The 22,839-nt window shown below is 41.8% G+C and overlaps 1 protein-coding gene across 1 annotated transcript in view; it reads right to left on the reverse strand.

The window, feature by feature from the left end:
• BASP1 (brain abundant membrane attached signal protein 1) overlaps nucleotides 1-22,388 on the reverse strand; it is a 54,993-nt gene extending 32,605 nt beyond the window's left edge. Inside the window, exon 1 of the mRNA XM_046672494.1 lies at nucleotides 22,182-22,388. The gene's annotated coding sequence lies outside the window, so the exon portion shown is untranslated. The remainder of the gene's footprint in view (nucleotides 1-22,181) is intronic.
• Between the last annotated feature and the right edge of the window lie 451 nt (nucleotides 22,389-22,839).

The following is a 22,839-nucleotide window of genomic DNA, read 5'->3' on the forward strand; positions in this document are numbered from 1 at the left end:
TATAGTTGATAGCAACTACTAAGACTATTAATGGCGCATCAAAAATGCCTTCTTACTCCAGGGAGCTCCATAATAGGACAGCACCTTTCTCAGATTTTTCTCCTTTCTCTGCCACTCAAGAGAGCATACAGAATGTGAGTGAATAAGAGAGACAAAGTTTTCTTTGAGATAATCACTTACCCTTAAAATGCAGCACACCTCAGATTTGGTGGGGAGACCACAGTATGGTTCACTATCTCCATTAAGAGTTCTTTTATTTGATTTTTTTTAAAAACCTACGTCTGAGTCTCAGAAAACCCCAAGTTTGCATGCTGGCGCCATGTACCAGTTTTGCAACCAGCTCCTGGTTGGTCAATGGGTCTGGAGCCTCTGTTTTGTTTTAGTGAATTGTCCCTCAGGCCCGACTCCCACCCAGCGCAGTCAAAGGGCCTGGAGGGGGCGTCTGGGACACTGGCAGCCCTCGGGGCTCACAGGCACAGTGACCGCTGTGCATGCTGGCTCTGCTCCAGTTCCGGAACAGATCAATGAAAGCTTCAGAATCTCGCTCATTTCCAACAAACACAGCCAATGTGCAGCACTTGTTGAAAGAAGTTAAAGAAAAGTTACCCAAATTGAAGGCAACAAATTCCGATCTTTTTCTTGACTGGGAAACACTTCCGGCAAGTCAAGAGCTTGGAATGTAGACCGAGAAGGGCTGAGGCACACTAGTTATGTGACTTGCTCCTTATTTCTCTATGCCTAACTTTCCTCATTTGTACAATGGGACAACAACAGTATCTACCCTCATCAGGTTGCTGTATCTTAAAATGTCAATCTTTGTAAAGCTTGGAACATTGTCTGCTTGACACATGGTAAGCCTGTGTTCAGTAGTCTGAAAGGTTTTATTCTGCAATATTATAATTAAAAGATTACGAAATGTTGTGAAATGCCATTTAAAAAATAAATCTTTGCATAGTTTCGCCTTCCCTGTAATGATGGTTTTATGTTATCAACTTAGAATCAAAATCACAACAATCCAGGCTTTTTATTTCGTAGAGTCTTTGAAATTACATACCTATTTACAGTTCCAACTACAGGACTACAGATTGAGAAAGAGAAAGTAAACACCACCAAGCTGCTGGGGTGACATTTCCGACGACTCCACTGGTACCAGGGTGGTTACCAGTAAAGTGGATTTTGAATAAGTACAAATTCACAGATTTGGAGGGAATCCAGGCTAGATGATTTTTGGTTCACCAATAGACACTTGTGTTTTCAAACATAAAAGGACATTATCAGATGCAAATACCCCACACATCTCTGAATCCCTAACTGGGTCCTAACAAGGATCAGCCTTACTTTCCACGGCCCTGGAAGGAAGATAAAGGAAGCTGTAATTAATCACTGGCCTGGGCTAGCTAAATTCATCCTTCAGGGCACTGAGGCCTAGATTCCAGGGTGAGTGTGGGGTCATTGGTTATCACCAATATGTGGCTTTCTGTTATATGTACTAATGTTGGCCTATTTTATTTGGACCCTGAGTTTAGTGACTTCAAAAATGGTTTTCCAAGAAAAAACAAAGTCAACAAGGGGACTTTTCACATGTGCGGTACCTTCTTTCAGACAGAGCTAAAGGCAGTGTGTAATATTTAGTGAAGTGTTGACTGATTATTCAGGTAAGGATAAGGAGTTGTGTGGCTTTATTCCTCAACCTATTTATACATTTTATTGGATGAAGCCAGCTAAATTGGCTTCTTATGCAGCTAAAAGGAACAAGCACTAAACCAATCCTCTTTTTCTAGGTGTTTATCAGAGAGCTGGGCAGTCCTCATTTGAGCAGAAAGATACCTAAAAGTTCACCAAAGATAACAAAAGTTGAATAGCGAGCAAGTGATTAATAGTTTACACTCAAAAAGAAATTTCCATATATTCTTTGAAAAGTCACTGTCATATCAATAGTTACAAACAATTGATAATGAGTCATGTTTAAATAGTTTTATCATTTATGCCACACTTCAGATACTTATCAGTAATTATGAACAGTTCATGGTGCTGGAAAATAGGGTGACAAACTGGAGATGGCTTGAGGCAGGAAGAAGAGATGGCAGGAGATGAAGAAGAAACAGTGGGTCAAGTTCAGATGCGAAATGGCTCTGGGACCCTTCAGTACATTCAGTTGCGACTACTTAGGGGCCACGTGAACATTTTTACTCCTAGCTTTCATGGATATCACAGAAACCCATGACCATGAAGTATCACATGTTCAATATACAATATTAATGGTTTCTGCACACTGTTCTGAAGCTTGACATTAGTCTCCATTAACACTTAACTACCTGTTTCATCAAATAAACATCAAATTATCTCCAAGATAAACATCGGTGGGTGTTAGTTGAAAGAGAGACAAGGAAGGCTCAAGCTTCTCCGGTTCCTTTGAAGTTTTATTTTGATTTCAATAAAAATTCAGATAGGCGGCTATGTAAACTGAGTTGGTTGAAAATAGTGACCACTTTTCCTGTAGAAGAAGGGCTGAGGCAATGAGAAGAATCAAACGAAATCTGGGAAGATTTTAAGGAGAAGGAAAGTCCAGTGCTGTTCTGAAAAAAGGAGACAATTGAAATAGAGACCAAACAGAAAGGCACCTAGACAATCGAATGGGTATAATTCACAAAAATATTTCAAGTCACAAACCAAATAAAGTGTCAGTAGAAGTGCCAAACTACTTAGATCCACCCAAAAGAGAAAGTGACTGAGAACTGGGAAAGACAATCATCCCCAGATAAGCATTTATATAATTAAACAGCCTCTTCACACACACGGTACATTTCGTACTGGTTTGGTGACACTACAGGGACTGACTTTAGAAAGCAACATCAGGGAACAACTAGCAAGAGCTAGGTTATAGAACCCTCATTTAAAAACACCGCATTTCCAGGGCCAGCCCAGTGGCGCAGCAGTTAAGTTCGCATGTTCCGCTTCTCGGCAGCCCAGGGTTCGCCAGTTCAGATCCCTGGTGCGGACATGGCACTCCTTGGCAAAAGCCATGCTGTGGTAGGCGTCCCATGTATAAAAAGTGGAGGACGATGGGCATGGATTTTAGCTCAGAGCCAGTCTTCCTCAGCAAAAAGAGGAGGATTGGCAGTGGTTAGCTCAGGGCTAATCTTCCTCAAAAAAAGAAAAAAACGCATTTCCAGAGTCTACACCTGTGCGCCTGCAAGTTCAACCACAGACTTAGGCACTTTTCCTTCTTTGAAATGAAAACTAGGCAAGTCACTACCGTTAAACACGGACCTTCAGTCTATGTTTTAATTCAGAAAAGCATTCCAGAGAGCTCAAGGAAGATTCTTCCTGTCCCTAATCAGACAGCCTTATCGGTCTTCCTTACACACCTCCACGGTTGTTTACTGCAGCTGTGAGCTGGAAGATTCCATTAACAAGCTTTCAAAGGCATACAGAAAAATTCCAGCTCTTAAGAATTTTAGGGAAATTACACAGTAGCACAAGCAGCTTTTTTATAGGGAGAACTGCGATTTATTTACATCAAGACTGCTTATTACGAATTTTTTCTTAAGATAAGGATCTAATTAAAAATATGCATTACTCACCACATTTGAACTATTCAACTCTTAGATATCAGGTCTAAGAGGACTTGATATAAATCTTTAATTCCTATCATTAAAATATTTCTTTTTAAAAAAAAACAATGCCATGAAAACTAAACTCTTAGGACATACTCTCAGGATATATTCAACAGCCATTTAATTATTTAAGAGAGAACATTAACAAAGAGTGAAGATTTTAATTCTTATTTATCAACCAGGAAACTAACTCTCTAAATGATATGCCCAAGACCCCCACAAATGTATACACTGGTTTAAAGACTTGTTTTTTTTTCCTTTTTCTCCCAAAGCCCCCCGGTACATAGTTGTGTATTTTTTTAGTTGTGGGTCCTTCTAGTTGTGGCATGTGGGACTCCACCTCAGCATGGCTTGATGAGTGGCGCCACGTCCGTGCCCAGGATCCGAACCGGTGAAACCCTGGGCCGCCGAAGCAGAGCGCACAAACTTAACCACTCGGCCATGGGGCCGGCTCTGCACACTGGTTTGAATACATCTAATAATAAATCATTTTTGCATTTCTCCCCCAAGATAGAATAATCTCCAAGGTGAATACATTGCTTCATATTGAGCAACTACTCTGGGCCGACTGCCTGAAGTTCTGGGAAAACAACAGTCAAGCAGACAGGGCTCCTGTGTCCAATGCGTTCCCCTGTGGGGCGGAGACGTAATTATTTGTCAATCAGCCATTACAGATGACAGGCAATATATCTCAGCCTTGGGGTGAAGGCTAGAGGAAAGATAAGAAATTCATTACCACTCTTGCGCTAAATTTGATGAGAGATTTAATAAAAATTTTTTAAAAAATCATGTTCAAGAGTCCCAGCTACCCCTGCAAGCTGTTTGTAATTCAGGAGTCAAGAGAAACTAGCAATTTAGGGCAAAAAGGACTAGATATGTAGGGAAATATAATTCCTATGACAAAACATTACTGGAAAAATCATCTGTTATCAACTTAACACCACAAACTTACCCAATTCAGGAAGAAACTCTGGAATTAATACTTTCCAAAGCAGGTTTTATCCAAATAAAATGTTTTCTTTGTATGGAGACAATTTCAGAGTCATTTCCATGCATCCTCACCTCGTGTTCCTAGGGATGACATCTCTCTCTGGAACGAAGGACAAAGACCCTTCATTCCTTGGATGCAAGGAGTAACTTCCCTAGAATAAAGATGAGAAGGATCCTGCAAACCATGTGTGCTTTTCTCAGAATCTTGAAGACAAGAGCAACAGCAATTCTTCCCTCTGTTTCTCAAGCTAAGTAGCCGACCTCATACAGTTAGGCTGGCAGGAGAGACGTTCCCCCAAGAAGTCCTTTAGTTATTCTAAGGATGCTGCCCAAGATCTGAAGCATATTCTTACTATGTTTCCAGAACTAACTTTTTTTTTAATATTTTTTTTCTTGCTGAGGAAGATTTGCCCTGAGCTAACATTTGTCGCCAATCTTCCTCTTTTTGTATGTGAGCTGCCGGGACAACATGGCCACTGACAGATGAGCGATGTAGGTCCGTGCCTAGGACCCGAACCCAGGCTGCCACAGAGGAGGGCACTGAATTTAACCGCTAGGCCACCAGGGCTGGCCCAAGAACTAACTCTTCTTAGAAGGCTTTTCCTTCCATTTATAATCCAAAAGCTCTGTGTTTAGATGGAAATTTCAGACATGTAAATGTCTTTTCTATCGAGTGATTAAGACCTTTGAACTAAATGAAATCAGTCCTGAATTCCATATGCTCAAAAGTGATATTTACATAAAACTCCTTAAATAATCGCTGATTGAACTTGGACTATCTGACATGGCTTAAAGTCAAGCGAAAAAGGTGGATCTCCTGACAGACAGCAGAACAGAGAAAGGACAGAGGTGATACTGATCCAAGTAGTTAATGGAAGAACCATCTGCTGGCTAATATGTCTATCCCATGGATGTACAGACAAACATGCGTCTCTCTGTAATTACTGGGCACTGTACTTGTTTGTCTTCACTGACTGTAAGCTCCTTAAAAGGAAGGAGACAGGTCTTTGCATCCCTCAGCTCATTCAATAAAGAAACATTAATTCTGCAATATTTTAATGTGGTTTGTATTTTCCCACATTGCATTTAATAGAATAGAAAACTCATCAGTTGCTCATTTGAATTGCTTTTAAAAAGCTTAATCTTAGAAATATGCTTACAAATGCCACTGAGCTTTAAATAAAGAACGAATTTACCACAAAAGCAAAACTTGTACCTTTAGTCACATAAAATAAATTCTTCTTTTACTTATGACTTTAAATGTGTAAGGGTTGGACATCATGTGCGTCCAACTCAATTAAGTATTTATAGAGCAGAAATAGAATCATCTTCACACAATTGAAGGGAGGTGAAGTACGCACGCACAACGGTAGACAACTGAGCCCTTGTGGAATGTTCCCTGGAGTTCAGAGATGGCAGAACCTAAACATCTACACCAGTCATGCCTTGGACTTCCTTATTGCAGCCACAGCAACTTTTCTGTTTATATTTCCCAATTTCAAAACCAAAATGACACCTTCATCCCTTCAGCCAAGTCACATCAGAGAGTTTAAATAAAATAAAGGAAAGAAAATATCATGTAGTCAACTGCCTGGAAATACACATCACAAGGTGTATCAGTCATCCAGTTACTCATTTGTGTCATAAATTGCTGCTCAACCATCGATACCGTGTCATTCCAACTAATTACATATTCCAAGTACGTAATCTACAACCTGGGCCAAGGCTTCAGAACAGAACATGAAGTTTGGTATGCAAGAAATCAGCAGTTAGCATGGTGAGTTAGGGATGCTAAATAGTGCATGGGATAAAAACTTAACTGCAAAGAACTGTCACTGCCCTTTCTTTTTTTTTTAAAGATTGGCACCTGAGCTAACAACTGTTGCCAATCTTCTTTTTTTCTTCTTCTTCCCAAAGCCCCCGAGTACATAGTTGTATATGGTAGTTGTAGGTCCTTCTTGTTGTGCTATGTGGGAGCATGGCCTCAGAATGGCCTGTTGAGTGGTACCATGTCCGCACCCAAGACCCGAACCGACGAAACCCCAGGCTGCCGAAGCAGAGCGCGTGAACGTAACCACTCGGTCACTGGGCCGGCCCCACACTGCCCTTTCTACTCTATCACTCAATTTAAATCACACTGACTTGACTCTACGGATTAGATGATAGCTAGCTGATGGCTAGCTCCTTTAGATGACATGTAAATGCCATCCTGTTTGTTGGAGGGGAGCTAAAGGAGTCAGAGCTGCAGAGAATGCCTCTGGCTAATTCATAATTTGAATTCATTTAAAATGAGACCATTTTAAGACAGTATTGATTGAATAGTAAAAGTAGCAAGAGTTGATGGTATAAATGATGTAGATGTATAAGAACGTCTTACAGCCCAACTCAACTCACAGACGTAGACTATTAACAAAGACCCCGCCCTCACCTCAACTATGACTACACTTTGACTATGTAAAAAAGAAATCTTTTAAAACAAAAGTTTTGCAAATAAAACATCAATATCTACAAATGTTTCAGAATAAATAAATTGTATCACCAGATTAGACTTGTTTACTGGAACCCTGCATTATTATTTCATAACTACAGGTTACTTTAGAAATCAATTTCATATCATTGTAAAAAATTACAAACATTTTTTTATTTAATAAGCATTCCATTGCTAAGAATCAACTTTAGAAAACTAGACACTGACCTGTGAGAGATCTCAGGGTTGACACGAGAATATTTATCTCTAATAATCTTAGTTCAAACTAAGGCCAATGATACTCTGGGACAAGACAATGATAGTTGAATGCTGACCAAGAAGCAGTGCGTGAAAATGAGGATGGGGGAGTAAATCACAAATGTTGTCTTAATTGTGTTCATCTGCCTCAAAGAAAACACTGTGATGTTTGCTAAAGGTTCATCGTGAGCTGATTCCTGGATGTGAAAGTAAAGCAGGGGACAACATTCTGAAATATGCCTTCTTTGTATAGCATGACGTCAAACGGCCATGAAACATGCCCTTCTGTGCATTCAGCCATTTGCGGGACCACAGGTTCTGTGCTAGAAACTGAGATCTGAAGAACGAAGCAAGATCCGGACCTGGAGGAACTCACAATTTAGAGTTAGTGGTCACGGCTCAGAACCAGGACTAGATTCACATTTACTTCATTAGGTTTATAATCCACTAATGTGTAAAGATTTAGAACCACATGCACATCAGGGGGCACTTCACAAAGGCCGTTACAAAAATGCGTTGGTTAAGTTGCTCAATATGATTGATTTGGCTGGACCCATGATATTCAGTTACTTGGAAGAAGGATGAGGACCGTAACTACAATCAGCCCCAGCTGTCACTCATTGTGCTTTATTTCTGAAAAGATCTCACAGTGTAATACTACTCGTTTCCCAAAAATAATATACGATTTCATTCTTCCTTGGAGAATGCACCTTGGGAGGAAGTTTAGATGCACGAGCCATTAGTACTAATTACACATAATGTCTCAGGGCTTTAGAACAATTATTACCAAGGTTACTGCCTGGAAACAGAATACTTACACTAATTGGAGTTCATCAGATATTTATCTTCACGGTAAGCACAACTGATGAGGTAAAATTTAGTGCCCATAAATGGAAGCCATCTCAGCCGCCAAAGGTGACTTTCAGAAGACATACGCCCTCCATGAATATAATGTACTGTAGGCAACATTTGATGGTGAACAAATATGGAGTGCCTGGTAGGTATCAGAAGGTTAAAGAACACTGTTATGGGTCAACAAACGGACACATCCCTGCCTCCTGGGTCTTTTCATCAAGAGGAGTGGAGACATTAAACAATCACAGCAGTTGTGATAAATGCAGAGATAAAAATGCCAAGTGCTTTGAAAGGTGTGGGGACAGTCAAGAAAGGGGTCTCTGAGAGAGTGGCATAGAAGCTGAGGAATACTTGAACAGTGAGAAAAAGATTATTCCAGGCAGAAGGAACAGTAGGAAAGAGCTTGGAGCACTGAGAGAACTGAAAGGTGGGCCACGTGGCTGGAGAACAAAGATTGGGTGAGAGAGGGAGAATGAAAGGAAGATGAAGAGGAAAACAGAAGGTGAATGTGCAAGAGCTGGAAGATCAGCAAAGGATTTGGAGACAGTCATATGCTGCATGATGACACTTCGGTCAATGATGGACCGCATATACAACGGTGGGTCCATAAAATTAGGACCATGTAGCCCAGGTATGTAGTAGGCTATACCATCTAGCTGTGTGAAAGTAGTGCACTCTATGAAGTTCGCACAACAAATCACCTAACGATGCATTTCTCAGAATGTATCCCTGTTGTTAAGCGACGCACAACTATATTTTATTTTAAATGTAAGAGGAAGTCATGATACAAAGTCTTAGGCACAGGAATGCCATGCTTAGATTTAGACAAGCATTAAGGCAGTAATCAAGGAGAGAAAGAAGTTTCACCAGGTTCATCGCTTAGAGTAGAGAGAAATGGACAGATGTGAGCGATAATTACAAGGGAGACTTGGTGGAGCTTTGTTACCAGGAAGAGCCCAGTTTTCTGGAATGAATGGAAGCAGATGCGATTGACCAAGAAAGTGAGCACGAAAAGAGGACCATGGACATTGGCTTGCAACTAGATGTAACATAAATTAAAGAGTTAAAATAAAAAACTTCTGCAGGAACTCACATCATACGTTTTATGCAGAAAATAATTTACCAGTGAAATTTCTTAGGAAAGATATTAAATAGAACCAACTTTCAATTATTTTAGGGCCAGTGCTTTATCTGATGTACTAAAACTGAATTGTTATATTCAATTAGACTGTGGATTAAGGAGGTAATCTTGTTAGAGACATAGTTAACACAACACGGTGTGGCCTGAAATTTGAAACAGAAAAGTGATGACTGAATCATCTGAGGGGGCGCAAAGGTTGTAAGTTACTTTTTTAAAGAGTCTCTCAAACGTGGTCAGAGTAGACGCAGCCACATCCACATTTGTGAAGAATGCCCCTCAAAGGATCCCTTAAGTATCACTACTTGTTTTATTGCTTGGAAAGGCCCAAAAATTCATTAGCCTTGATTTTTGTAGTCATCAAAGACTTCATGTGATTCCTGACACTACTTACTTCCCACTCCTAAGTGCCTCGCTGTGCAGAAGCCTATTAAAACTCCAACCACTTCTCCCACACCTGCTTTTGTTAAAGCCTCTATCTTCTAATGTCTTCAAGTCTCCATCCAATAAAACTTGCCCCACAGTAAGTTTCTCCATGGTGAATCCCTACCAATAAGCAAAGATGCTAGAACAGGATTTTAAACCGGCCTACACATCTGGTCAACTAGAATTAGAAGGGTTCTTTACCATTGCCACTATTGGTAGGAGATTTTAAAATAGGCATTCCCAGAATAATTCTATTTTAATTTACTCAAGATAGCTAGTTCTTTACACTACATGCACTAAGTAAATCCTTCTCTCTTCCTTTATTCACTCTCTTGTAATATTTGAGTCCATGGATAACCAAATGGCAAAGTCTTCAGGCAGAGGGAAAGCATAATAATATAATGCTAGAATGAAAAATAAGTTTCACATGTTAATGCCTATTGATTGCTGGCGACTCCCTAGAACACTGTGTTGGGCAAGATTCTGAAGCCTCTTCCACGTGCCCCTGTCCATCATGAGCACAACAGAAGGAGTGGTACCTGCATACACCCTTTGCCATCTACAGGACAATGAAGCCACAGAAATATGACTTTGAATCTCATACCAGGCTCTATCTTTTCTAGCAATGTGAATCTTAGGGAAATCAAATTCTCTGCATCTCATGTGTCAAAAGGGGACACTTATGCTTGCCCCACATGGATTCTTGTGGCTTAAACAAGGGTTTCAAGTGTATTTGATTCTCGTCAGCCACCCCCCACTTCTTAAGGGCAGGGACAAGAGAAGCAGCATTTTGTACAGGAGCTTCAAATGTTCTCCACCACAAACCACTCATCCTAAAATGCAATGTGAATTGTTATGGGCTAAGTTGTGTTCCCCTAATATTTCCGTGTTGAAGCCCTCACCTCCAGGACCTCAAAATGTGACTGTATTTGGAGACAGGGCCTTTAAAGAGGTGATTAAGTTAAAATGAGGCCATTAGGGTGGGCCTTAATCCAATAGGACTGGTGTCCTTATAAAAAAGAGATTAGGATACGCTGGAAGAGACATCAGGGATGCATGAGGGGACACAAGACCCTGTGAGGACGCAGCAAGAAGGTGGATGTCTGCAAGCCAAAGAGAGAGAGATCTCAGAAGGAACTAAACCTGTAACACCTTGATTTTGGAGTTCTAGCCTCAATAACTGTGAGAAAATCGATGTCTGATGTTTAAGCCAACCAGTCCGCGGTATTTTGTTATGGCAGCTCCAGCAGGATAATACAGGAACAAGCACTGGTGCCTTCTCCCACTTCTGTTACTGCACATGCATCTCCACCCTCTCCTACCCCTTCGCTTCCTCCTCGCATGCTCTATTCTCCTTTCTTCCCTGCAAACCTACAAGGAGGGAGTGGTGGGGCCGAGAAACAAGAGGTCATTGACTACTGATCTAGAACGCTGTAGTTTTGCTTCCTGTATCATACTTACCAAAAATCCTGCCCACGCAAGGGGATTCCAGACACTCCTGGGAACAGAAAGGAACGGGGTTCCCCTCTCTCCCTAAAGAAACATGGCTGCAAATGACCATCTGACACTTCCCTCAAGTGTAGCCATTTCCCCCTTTTCAGAGGGTTTTACAAACCTCATTGTAACAAGAAATGTATTGCTCACATATGCCTCTCCCTCTCGAGATTGGACTGTTTAATTAGGTAGGGAGGTAGTTAAATGTGTTATCAGAATCAGATTTAAATAGAAATGTGTGCCCAGCCAATGAAACATCACACTCACCACCGTACGTATTTCTAGCGGTTAGATATTTTCTCTACCAGGTAAACTATGCAAACAATTGCTAACATGTCAGGGCTTGCTGGTTTGCCATGCTGGGTGCTGCTAATACTAACAACTATCCAAATAGCCTAAGGGTTTGGGTTCTGTTTTGTTTTGTTTTTTTAAGATATATCTCCCCCAGTTCACACCCTTTTCCAACAGGAATCACGCCCAACTCCAAAGTGACTTGAGTTTTGGTCACTGCCCTTAGAAACAGCAATAGCATTTTTTGCAGTATTACATCATTCTGGACTTCTTGGCCCTTTATCTGAGATTCTTGGCTATCCCACCACAGAAACGACAAAGGATCCTCCTTTGGTAGTACGCTGATCCCATGGGGATCAATTCAGGAATGAGACTCACAAGGAGTGGGGCTCTTGGTCTAAAGAACGCAAGTTAAGTGGGTACCATGAGCACATCTGTCCTAATTTGCCAAACACTTCCTAGAACCACCACTTCTTCTCCCTTTAACATTGTAATATTTGTTGCTGGAAATAAAGATACAGTCAAAGAATGTGTTACTATTGAAAGCATGGAAGTTTTTAAAGTACCACAAAGTGATAATTTTTAAGCAGGAAGGGTTAATTAACATGGTTGGGTGAGGAGCAGAGAAGTGACGCCTATTGACATTTAAATTTACTTCTTTGTTAAATTCACTTTTTGTTACATTTTCTTCAATCAGAGTTAGTAGTAAATTCAAAATAATATCTTAGAACCATTAATAGAATTCCTTTCCCATTGAGAGTTTATTCCATTTAAAACTACAACTCTTACTTTGGTTAAACCATGTGTTATAATCCCATTGTGTAGTTACTTCTGTCTGCATCATGGCCAGTTGAGTTCCCCTTGGATGACCCCCACACCCAACCACCCAGGAGACTTAACACGGATGAAAGCAAAGCCAAGCTCTCCAGATGGTGGAAATAAAGCGAATTAGAATAGAAAGGGTGGAGGTGAATGGAGTAAACTATCGATGTTTTTGTCTCTTCCAGTAGTTAACCACTGGATTGGATGAGGCAGAAGAGTAACATTCAGATGTGAGTTACATGAAGAAACACATACCTGGGAAACCATCATCAATCTTGTATTAACAACCTTCTGGAGAACATCCAAACATTTGTTACTATTTGTCTGAAAACCAAACACTGAATGTTCTGGAACCAGGTTTCTAAAGACCAGTTGGGTGAGCCCTGGGAATTCAAAGCTTGAGGTCTCAACAAAAGATCACCAGGGCTACCGGTGAAACCCTAGTGCCACAATAAACCTCCTGTCAATAGGGTGGTATTCACCAGGTCTGGGGATCATGAGAAGCCCAGGAGCTACTGCTACCACCAACTGTTAATTGAGATTCTTTCCTTTTTCCTTAAGAAAATGAGTCACTGAGAGAAGATTTCAGAACACCTTATTTAATTATATCAATGTCTTTGGTAAATATCCAAGTGGCCACATAACCTCACCCCATTTTCTTGATGAATTGCAAGCTAAAGAAGGGGAGAACGTCATCTTGAAACTCTTTCCTGTAAATAACTGATTTCTCTAGATATTCCTTTTCCACAATCATTTTAAATGTGCCTAAGGTAAATACAGACACTGTTATCCCTTACTGAAACAGCTGAGGACATTTGAAAAGGTCAAAGACAGCAAAATATTCCTATAGCCCCTACAGTTTCCAAGACAAGCTCAGAGAAGCTTAAGACAATACTTTATGAAGACCCAACAATTCCGAGGAGACTTGTCTTCTAAATTTCCTTAAGAAACAGGGATGTTCTCACAGTTACTGGATGGTTGCTATTGTTTTCCCTTTTGATATACTATTTCCCCAATTAGAGCTTGTTAATACTTAACTTGGCTATTTTATTAGTCTACATGGTACTGGTGTTTTGAACAGCTGTCAATGGATAAATGTTGTAGGTCTTTTCAAAATCACTGTGCCAGGCAATCCAGGAGACTCGTAATTTAGAAAGCTCAGCTAGGCAAAGCTGCTCTCTAACATCTATTTCTTCATAAACTTAAAAAAGAGATTTAATTTCGGTTTACCTTAGGAATATATCCATTTCTGAACCTGCACAACTGTAGTAATTAACAGCATTATAAAAACTGTGAAGTCATTTATTTATTGCAGGTTTCCCTGGAAAAACGTAAATTCATCAAAGCTTATTCTCCACTTTGAAATGTCTAAATAGATCATTTTAAATATGAAATTAAATTTTGTCTCATCTAAAACTAAACTTTTCAGCTTCTCTAAATATAATACACATAAACAGTTTACACTGCTAAAATCAAACATCCAAATATTAAGCTTTATTAAGTGTTTTCTTAACAACTTAAGTACTTTAAGTTCCCTATTTTGGTGACTACTTCAGAAAGTTACAGCTCTTTTAATCCTCTAAATCAGCCCAAATACTATAAATGATAATTCTAAAGAAAAAAGTTTAAACCTCGTGTTTTATTCAGCTGTCAAACCCATAAGCCAGATAACACCAGTAATCGGCACAAAAGTTCATGGCCATCCATCACCTCTCCACAACACTGTGCACACTGGATCTTCCAAAAGACTCCCGATCACTTTGCTTGACTGTTTCACTTGCTCTACAGCCCCCAAATCAGTGTGAAACCAACTGGCTGTCTTTGCAAACGTGTATGCTCCATCCGCAGCCCCCTAACTCTGCACCACTGTTCATCTTAGGAGGAAAACAAAGATATGACACAAAAACTTAGTTTCATGGGTAAAGTTAGCTTAATGCATGCCATAAATTCTTTGGCATATGAAGGAAATCACATGCTTATTAAAGTAAGAAGCAAAGAGAGATGAGTCAAGGTCGAAAGATGGCTCGTAGTTAGGTAATAGGTAATAACTGGAGATAAGGGACACATGTAGTGGATCAAAAGGCAGAAGACGTGCTCTCTTGCAGGAGAGGGGAGAGGGCAGCAGGGACAGACACAGGATCAGGACTGGATTCTCAAAAATGACACCAGGGTAAAAGAATGGTAGGAATTTTTTTTAAGCTGCAGACAATGAGTAAGAGTTTGACTCAATTAGACAGAAGGGAAGGGCAGTAGGAATGAGGCTTCACTGGGAAATAACCCGGGTTTCCACTCAGCTACTAAACTAGATCCTGGGACCTTGAGTGAGCCACTAACTTTGCTAAGATCATTTTGAGTTCCAAAATAACTCATGAGTTTTCAAATCTTCTGTCATGTTGACACAAGTATTTACAAAAGACTTAGGTTGTAGTTAGGAGAGTATTTAAAAGCAGCCACCGACATTCTGTAAATGAATCCAGCATGGAGGCAGAAGGAAAACAGGTTAACCAATTTAGGGCAACTCTAACTACACAGCTGGAAGAGGGTCAAGAAGTATCTCTGATTAGTATCTCAAAAGTAGGCATTTGAGTGACGACTTTCACCCATGAAGTGTAATGAGGACAGTGAAAGGGCCAACCAAGTCCACCTTCCTTTATAGTGCTTATTAAGAGCAGCCACCATCACACCAGAAAAGAAATGACTTAAGAATATTAGCCCATGTGTACTATGACAAGAAGCATTTCTAATCTATAGGTCACAATGTATCTACTGATTAAATACTTATTCTACACTGTATCTCTTCTATGATAAATAATTTTTCATTGAAGAACTCTGTACAACTCTTTGAATGAAAACTGAAGATGTTAATGTGTTAAAAGGTTATCCATTTTATCCTCAAATGTCCGTATTACATAAGATAAAATGGCCAAGGCTTACAGGAAGTGCAGTGTAGCACTGGCAAGCAGAATAGAGCTAGCAGACATGGATTCAAATTCCATTACTTTCTATTTGCTCCACGATCTTATGTACATTATTTAACCCTCTATTCTTCAATTATTCACAGGTAAAATGCTTCTTACAATTTGTTTGAGGGGTTAAAATTCAATTAGAGCATATGACATACAATAAATAGTCAACAAATGTCCAATTTCATCCCTTAACTTCTCCAGATTTAAAAAAACAAAGAACTCTTTGATGGAGGAAGTTTTTTAAAAGATGCAACCACCATATCCAAAATGCTTTCCTATAGTGACTGCCTGACAGATAACTAAAATAAAACGTAATTTCCCTCTTGAATCCATGGGATTCAAGACCCGTTTAAAGAAACAATTAAAAAAATAATAACCAAAATGAGAATGACTTCACTTTCCTTCAAGAGCAAAATCCAGTGTCCGGAAAGCCAAAAACAAATCATTTGGGCAGATCCCTGAACTAAACACCTAAAAGATTCAAACTGATTTCAGGATCAATCAATCCCCAATACCAAATTCCAGAGAACTTCCTTTTTGTTTTTAAGAGGACATAACGACTAAAATCTCTTGGGGACAATTACTTCCAAAGATTTTTGTCAACAGGTGACATCACATTTACATTCCTTCATAATTCAAGCTTCAGTTTTACTCCTGGGATGGGGGTGGTGGGATGTGGGAAGCTGAAGGGTATACTGTGTCCTTAGAATTTTAAATATCTAAATTGGTTTACATTTATCAATCTTAGTACTTATGAGTAAGACACTCCTTTCAAATACTAATGAATGCATAGTGATTTAGGACACAACAAAGCCACGTAATTTTAGGAATCGGAATGAATTATGTCTCTACAGTTGAATCCAAGGTCATACAGTTGAGTCTAGATCTCAATATATCAAAACAGGGAACTTTTCTCTGAAGGTCTCTGAAGTTCCAAGAACTTTCACATTTTTTTTTCCGTATTATACCAATTCAGTATGGAGTCTGGGATTGCACCCACTTTGGAATTTAGAAACTAGTACAAGTGGCCTGGCAATATATTCAAGGTATCATAGCTACACACCTGGAGGATGTTTCTAAAACCACAGACTTCTGTGTTCAATCAAGTCCTGTCCAAGGCACCACCAGTGGCCAGTCTGGCAATAATGACCTCTTTGAAACAAGTATATGAATAGTTACAGACACAGAGAAGGAAGTAAAGACAGCTGGTCCTCTCACCACTTTATGGTGAATGGGCATTCTTAAGGTGCACAGAATATGTGTGAGGCATTTAAGTGTTTGCCATTTTCACTTAATCCTTTCAATAACTCTGTATTGTAACCCCCATTTTCTAGATGAGGATTGAGGCACAGAGAAGCTAAGCAATTTGCCAAAGGTCACAAAGCCAGTAAATGGCTGAGACAAGATTCTTAACCCAGGGAATCTGGCCCCTGAATCCAACTCCACCACCCCTCAGCCCTCTTAATCACTCTTTCTAAATAGCATCCTCTCTGCACAATGTACAAACAATGGCTGAAATATATATTTCACAGAAAAGCTCAAAAAACAGACCAACGAAGCCTAGTCATTCCTCCCTCATCCAAAATAAACAACAAAAAAATCAACTCAAAAATAAGTTCATAAAATGTTTAAGTGATAAGGAGGAAATATATCGCGTAAATGCTTTGCCTTCCCCACTGAACACCGTTTTCCTATATTATCTTGAAATGTTTCCTTATGCCCTGGGTCCCTGTTGTGCTGGCAGATGGTTTCTATTTCTAAATCTCTAAAACTTTCAGGAATTTATTCCTAGACTTCGAAGCCTGCTTAATCACAACCTCCCCTCTAGTCACAAAACTTCTGCTTTCCCTGTTTTTGTGCAAAAAAATCTATGACCTTTGGAAAGCCTAATGTTTTTAAGTTATTTAAATCCTTAGGGTGCAGAAGAAGGAAAACACACTATGAGACTCTCTCTGGATCCCATTTCTGACTTCCAGAGGGACAAAGAGAACACTGTTTAATCACAGTGCCTCTTAAGCTTGTGTCTTCTCAAAACTACAATTTACCTATATCCTGGGAAGAATGTGATTCTGTATCATTATCTTTTACTCTTGATAAGGTTCACTGGACAATTTTCCTCACGTGACACTTAATAGATGTCTGTCTTAATAGCGGTGGAGGGAATGACATTTAACAAAAACCCTCCTTTGGCAAGCTGGGAACTTCTGTGGTTTTAAGGACTATCCCTGTATTTTCCCAAAAGAATTTTTTAAAAAATCTCTTGAGTTATATAAGCAGCCATGGGAAATTCAACGCGGGTGGCCATCCTGGCTTCATTTAATCCACTTTTGAGAAATTCCCATACGGTATCTCACAACAGTTCAAACAGGTATGTACACGAGGACAGTAGTTAGCAATTATGATATCTGAGCATCTTTGGGATTGAAATATCCTATTTCTGACTGAATACACTGAAACCCTCAGGTCTTGATTAATCAGTGTGGAACAAAAATACAGCTCAATATACAGAAATTAGTTAGTGATATCAATCACAGTGGCTGCGTTGAAAATGCAGACTGAAAGTTCAAGCGGCCCCTAAGAGGCAGCCATTGTACTCATACACTTCTTAGCCCAATGTGTGGTCCTTATTATAACCTGAAAATAGGTATTATTATCACAATTTTACAATTGAAGAAAGTGAAATTCAGAAAGGTTTGAAGTAATTTGCCCAAAAAGGCCTATCCAGTGCCTAGAAATTTTGAACCCCAGTTTCTTTCCACTATGCCCCAGGAGATCTCCCCTAAAGAAACACCTCCTCAAAACACATCAAGAGTATTTTCTCTTTAAAGAAAATTCTGACTATTCACAGCCTCAGAGTTATTTCCTGATGTTTCTCCACCATAATTAAGCCAAAGAGTAAAGTTCATGTTGCATTGGGTTATCTAGTCTTAAAAGATGGAATAAATAGAAAGGATTGAAGGAGTTGAGAAAACTTAATAAAATGACAGATTCTGCACCCATTCCCCCGAGAATGTACCACTTGTCTCTAAACTCAGGGTTTTTCCTTAGCAGTTACCTGGTTCCCAGTTTACCAGCTAAAACAATCATTAAGAAGATAATCTTTTGTTAAAGAAGGTATAAAATGAGTAGGTGAAAATTATATATAAGAAAGTTGAGGCCTAAGCAAATCAAAGCGTTTCTTTCAATAGAATCAGACACCAAAGGCAACTGCTTTTGATAAATACTAGTGGACAGGCCTTTTTTTGATAATTTTCAAAACAAAATTTTACAAGAGATCACAAAAATAAGACAGAACAATTTTATAAATCCTTTATTTAGAAAACATCGTTTATTACAGCTTTTCAAGTTCAGTTAATAGTTCATGTGAGTTTTTAAGCCCGTAAATGAACATCTTAATTTAAGATGCTCAATGCAATCCATTTGTTTTAGGGGAACACTGGTAGAAACCGGAAACGAGCTTCTTAGTAGACTAACGAGGCCCCCCTTTCACATCCACATTTAGAAAGAAAACTGATTATTTTCCAAAAGCCAATATGAAGCACTATAAAATAATATTCTATACCAACTAGTTTAGTTTCATATCATTAATAAGATTTTATTTTATAGCACATGTATATATCCGTGTGTGTGTGTGTGTGTACACGTGTATACACATGGCACCTTAATTGCTTTAAAAAATGGTTTTTGGATTTTGCAATTTTTTGCAAAACTACAGTGAATAGCACAGACATCTTACAGTGACCAAATCTCCCCCAAATGTAAGTTTTTCGTACTCCAATTATCTTGACCATGGAATGAAAATGATTTGAAATTATTCTTGAAGTGAAATTTTTTAAAAAACACACATAAACTAAAGAGGCAGAACCCATCACATCTTAGACTATAACATGGTTTGTTCTGGTAAATCAGGAAGATTACAAAGATGGCTCCAAGGAGAGGGAGCCAAAGCCCTCAGGGCTCTCCCATTGGACATTCAAATTAGGGTGGTCTGGTGGGAGAGAAGGCTTTCTTTGGCATGCCCCCTTGAGAGCATGAGAGCCAGTCAAGGACAGAAATGCCACTGTCGACAGAGTCCTTGTTGGCGCATTTCGTCAAAAGGCCCAATTAGCTCCCTTTTTCCATCTGCTGAGACTTGTCAAAGCGAGCTGGATAAAAGAATAAGGTCACTGATCATTTTTAAAATTCCACTGAAAAAGTATCTCGCTCAAAAACATAAGACTCACCGAATTCGGAGTATATTGGTATATATTTGCTATTGAACTTGGTCTATACTCCAATGCCTCCCTCCCTCAGAAACAACGTAAAAGAAACGAAAAAAAACTCCATATAGCCCTCTAAACCATAAAAAAACCACTCCATACTAAAGAACAGAGAGCATTACCAAGCAGCGACCCTACCAAGGACAGGCCTGATACACTGAATTTGGTCAATATCAAGTTTTTATTAAAAGGAACAAAAGAGATGATTTCCATTTTCCTGCCATGTGTTGTCCTTCCACGGTATACCGAGAATACTTAAGCATAAAATTCTTCTAAGCATAATGTACCATTGCAAAAATATTAATATTTAGCTCCTATTTTATACATACAACGTCTTCTTTTAGATGGTAGAACAAACTAGCCCAAAAAGGAATCTAAAGGGCCATAAGCTGGATAATGTATCGCCGGAAAGAAAATCAGCCACCAAAGGTATATATACATATATGGCTTCTGTTAGAAATTGCCAAGAAAAGCAAGCCTTACGAACTTAATCAACCATCTTCATCCTGGCAGCCCTGGCTGCCTTCTTTTTCCCCTGTCAGTGGATTTCCATCTCCATGGGGTTCTCCTTTTGGGATTCCTAATTAAACAATGAGGTGGAAATCCAGAGAAAACAGACAGGGTTGGGATGCTGACAAGGTAACCATTTTCTCTGCTATGGGTCGTGTAGGCCATCTTGTTCGTATAAAAGCCAAAACGTCTTAATTTTTCCAACTAGTGACACTAGGGGCAATACCCACTGTCAGTTTTGAGATCAATGTCCCTTGATCAAATGACCCGCAGCAAAAATCTGTCAGACAAACGGTTAATTGATGCAAATTAAGAGAGCCCATCACTGCGGTGCAGTATGTTAAAGGAAAAAGAACAATGGAGAGCAGTAAAAAGGAAAATAGCAGTGTGCGGCTACAAAAATATTTAATCCAGTTTGCTCTCATCATAAAGGCTAAATTTTTCGTCAGTTGAAATCGCTGAAGAAGGCAAAAGATGAGAGAGAGCCTGGGACAGAAGAAACACACACACGGGGGGCGGGGGAGACTGTCACTTGCGTCCGAGGGTCTCACACAACATTTAGGGCAAACGCCTTTGTTCCTCGGCTTAGGAAAGGACTGGGTGGGTGGGTGATGGAGAGATCAGATGGGGCTGCCGGGGCCCTCCACACCCTGCTCTCCGGCGCATGCGCGAGGCCAAGACAAAGGAATAGGTAATTACAGTCCCGATTCATTCATTTTGCCCGCAGTACTGGGGATCTGTTAGCCCTGGCTGTAATCCCGGCGTGGAGGGGGGGGGGGGGGGCGGGGGTGTTGATCCACACCCCTATAGCAGGAAGACCACCTCGATGCTAGTGTTTGATTTTAACCCGCCACACGTGTGCTAGTGGCCTCGCGGGAGACCGAGGTATGTCAATCCTGTTCAAGGTACTAAAAATGCACCCATGTGCGCTGTGCTAATTTCAGCAGGGTGAAAATTACACAGGCAAAGGCTGTCCACGGAGTTCGTTTCAAGGCGGAAATGTCTCTGGGGAAGCAGATAAGGAGCCGAGCCAAGCGTTCGATGAATATTCATGAAAAGAATGCGGTTTGTAGCCGCGCATTGTGTGTGTGATCGGATCCAGGGATTCTGCAATTTTTATTTTTCGGGAGAGGGGGAGCAGTGGGGCTGGGAGGGGGGAACAGGAACCGGGCGTGGGGTTTCAGCGTTAGCGCTTTAGGCGAAACCTGCTAAACTCCAAACCTTCGCTCACTGCGGCGCTGGGCCGTTAGGGGCCGCGCGCTGTCAGGTTCAAGCTCACACCCTCCGAGCCGGGGCCGCGGGTGGACGCACTCGGTGCATTCTCTGAACCGAAGACTCCAAAAAAGAAAACGCTGAGAGGTAGCCCACAGGTTAGCGGGGAGGCAATTCAGCCACGTCCGAGGCTAGGGCTTTGATCCGCTCAGATGCGCTCCTGGAGGCACGCTGTCGTGTGAACTTCGCATTCTTTGGCCACCCCAAGCCAAGATTCAGGAGTCCCACGGGTCGAGGAAACCCATTTGCTAAACCAAAAAGCCACCTCCTTCTTTCCGATCACACCAGATTCCCGGTATTCTTTCTCCCCCTTACTCCCGCCCCACCCCACCCCCGCCCTCCATCTTCTGCCGCTGCGCCCCTCACACCAAGCGCTTTCTTCCTGGCTCTGAACGGTTCCGATGACAGATACGCTCCCTCCAGCACCATAAAATTGTTTCTTCGGGACTCAGTGCGCTTAAGGGGTTTCTCATTTGGCAATTTCCTCCTTAACTAGCAGCTTGTCTCCCCCTACCCAACCCCCAACTCCGTTTATCAGACTCGCCGCCCCCACTTCCTTCCCACCCAGCGAGCGGCTGAAGCCACCCACCTCGGGGCCCCCATCACCCCAGATCCTCGAAGTGCAAGTGGGCCCTCATGGATGCATCCCACGCCCACCGCCGTCTGATGAGGCCCGCGCCCCCCACCCCGCTGCGACGCGGAGAGAACCAAGGGCCTCGGGGGTGGGGCGGGGTGCAGTGGGGCAACGGAGGCCCCCGGGGAGCCGGCGCCCCGGGTCCGCGGTGGCGGCGGGGCCACCAGGGCGCGCCTCCTTACCGGCTCTGGGTGCCTGTGCCGCCCCTGGGTGAACGCAGTGCCGCCGAGTGGCCCGGATCGCTGGCGTCGTCCGGCCCGGTGCCTGGCCGCTGGCGGAGGCTCTCTCCCCGGCTCGACGGCGGAGCCCGGAGCGAGGAGCGAGTTGGAGCGCTGCCGCCGCCGCCGTCGCCGCTGCCGCTACTGCCGCCGCCGCCGCCGCTGCAGCCTCTGCATTTCTCGCGCTCGCGCTCCCCCTCCCCTTCCTGCCCAGCGCCCTCCCCCGGCGCGTCCGCCCGCCCAGCCTCCCTCCTCTCGCGTCCCCGCCCGCCTCTCTCCCCTCCCACCCCCCGGCCCGGTGCCCCACCCGCCTCCCTCCAACTCCCCTGCATCCCGGTACCCTCCTACCTCTCTCCCCTCCATCACGGTGGTCCCCCCTTTCCCCCTCCCCTCTCCCTCCCTCCCCTCCATCCTTGTGCCCCTCCTACCTCCCTTCATCTGCCCTCTATGCGGGTTTCCCACCCCCACCCCACCTCCCCTCCACTCCTCTCCATTCCCCTGCCCCTCCCCCACCTCACCGCCTCCCCTCCCCCGCTGCGCCGGAGCTGTCCATGGGCACTTCTCTCTCTCTCTTCCTCCCTCTCTCTCTCTCTTTTATTTGGAACGGTTGGATAAGAAGTGC

Source organism: Equus quagga, chromosome 9, assembly GCF_021613505.1.
Source record: "Equus quagga isolate Etosha38 chromosome 9, UCLA_HA_Equagga_1.0, whole genome shotgun sequence".
NCBI classification, from domain to species: domain Eukaryota; kingdom Metazoa; phylum Chordata; class Mammalia; order Perissodactyla; family Equidae; genus Equus; species Equus quagga.